We start from the raw sequence: 2,133 nt of genomic DNA, 5'->3' as shown, positions 1-2,133 counted from the left end.
TTTTTTTTTTTTTTTTTTTTTTTTTTTTTTTTTTTTGGTACTGGGGATTAAATTTGGGATCTTATGCTTGCAGGCAGGCGGTGGAACCACTGAGCTAAATCCCCAGCCCCTTGGCATTCTTTTCTTTAAAAAAAATTTTTTTATGTGCTCTTTTCAGCAGTACCATATACTATAATTGGAATGATACAGAAAAGATTTCCATGGCCCCGTGGGCAAGGCTGACATGCACATTCATGAAGCCGTCCTTTTTCTTTCCTGGTATTGGGGATTGAACTCAGGACCTTGTGCTTTCAAGGCAGGTAGGGCCCCACTGAGCTAAATCCCCAGCCCCAACAGTCCACGTTTTTGAGAAACCCAAAATATAAACAGAGCAAAAAAAAACAAAGATAATTGGAAATAGGGAGATTTTTTGCAAAAGAGAAGGGAAGCAAGAGATGGGGGTGAGAAAGAATTAAGATGTGTTGTGTACACCACCTCCTCACGAGGGATGTGCTCATTCCGTACTGAAAACGTGTACTAATGGAAAATAAAAAAATAAAGAGCAATCGAAAGAAAATTGTTACAGCCTGTGTGTGTGCATCTGTGTATGCATTATTACTGGGAAGAGGACCTCCTAGTGTTTTTAAGGCAAGCACTCCACTGAGCTACATACCCACCTTTTTTAAAATAATTAATTAATTAATTAATTGAGGATCTTGTGCTTGCAAGGCAACGTGGCACCCCTGAGCTAAATCCCTGGCCCCCTTTTATATATATTTGGGGGGGTTAGCACAGATCGAACTTGGGTCCTTGCGCTTGCAAGGCAGGCAGCAGAACCACTGAGCTAAATCCCCAGCCTTTTTTTTTTTTAAAAAAAAAATAAAAAAAAAAAAAAAAAAAAAAAAAAGACAAATTCTTACGTCGCTGGGCGTGGTGAGGCACACCTGTAATCCCAGCACTCAGGAGGCTGAGGCAGGAGGATCTGAGTTCAAGACCAGCCTGGGCTACATAGTGACTTCCAGGTCAGTCTCAACTACATAGTGAGACCCTGTCTCAAAAAAAACAAAACAAAGCAAAAAAAGAAAGATAAGACGAGTCCTCACCAGGTTGTCCACATTAGTCTCAAATTTGCCTCAGCTTCCTCAATAGCTGGGACTACAGACACTGTGATGTTACATAGGAACCACTATGCCTAGCTCCTATGGTAGCCATTTTAATGATTGTAAAGTGGTATCTTGTGGTTTTTCTTTCCATTTCCCCTAATCATTAGTGACACTAAGCATCTTTTCATGCTCATTGGTTTAGTAAATGCAAATCTATTTATTATATTTAATTTTTTTGTTTGTTTGAGACAGGGTCTCACTATGTAGTTCAGGCTGGCCTTGAACTCGCCATATAGCCAGGGCTGGCCTCGAAAGCACTGTGTGTCCTGGAGCTGCTATGCCTCAGTTTCCTCGACTATTAAACACTATTAATTTCTATTTCTAGAGCAAGTCGGGGGTTAAATAATGGTTATCAGGGTATCTAGCAGATGAAAACAGCAGTGTGTACTGAGCACTCGCTCTGTGCCAAGTGTTAGGCACAGCTCTGGACATGGAATCAGGCTCTGAGTATGAAAAGTCCCTACACGTGGGAAAGGAACCATAGCAGGGATCTCTCCTTTGTCTGGCAAATCGCTCAACACCTTCCAGGGAGCAGCACTGAGCCTGGGGGCTTTATAGGCAGGACCCTCTCACACAGGCCACAGCCACCCAAGGCCCAGGAAAGGTCTCTGGTACCTGCCGCAGGCCTCTAGGTTCTCTAGGCCGTGGGCCTCCACACCGTCACCCACACACCCGCATCTCCAATCTGGAACCCATAGCCTGCCACCCCGGCCTTCCCCTGGCACTGGTCGAGTCTGAGGCCATTTCAGTATCCTGCTGAGCCTGCTGCCTTGGGAAAACCCCGGGCTCCGACTTCCACACTGCCTAGTGGCAGGGGTGGAAGCCAGCCTGCCTGCCGGCCAGACACCCAGGGAGAGGCTCAAGCATCTTCACTGTGCTCTGACTTTCCCCATCAGTGTAAGAATAAAAATAGCAGTGATTTAGGAAACAGAGGAACAATTTTCTCTTTTCCAGGTTTGGCAGTCATACCCCTTTTTTTCCTGCTTTCATC

At 44.8% G+C, this 2,133-nt stretch overlaps 1 non-coding gene across 1 annotated transcript; it reads left to right on the top strand.

The window, feature by feature from the left end:
- The first annotated feature begins 144 nt into the window (after positions 1 to 144).
- LOC117287395 lies at positions 145 to 253 on the top strand. The gene has a single exon (XR_004518718.1). It is a non-coding gene; the product is annotated as a U6 spliceosomal RNA (small nuclear RNA).
- The last annotated feature ends 1,880 nt before the right edge of the window (positions 254 to 2,133 follow it).

The sequence above is a fragment of the Fukomys damarensis genome, unplaced genomic scaffold, assembly GCF_012274545.1.
Source record: "Fukomys damarensis isolate Sample0158 unplaced genomic scaffold, DMR_v1.0_HiC HiC_scaffold_23, whole genome shotgun sequence".
Classification (NCBI taxonomy): domain Eukaryota; kingdom Metazoa; phylum Chordata; class Mammalia; order Rodentia; family Bathyergidae; genus Fukomys; species Fukomys damarensis.
This window is presented reverse-complemented; position numbering and strand designations above follow the sequence as displayed.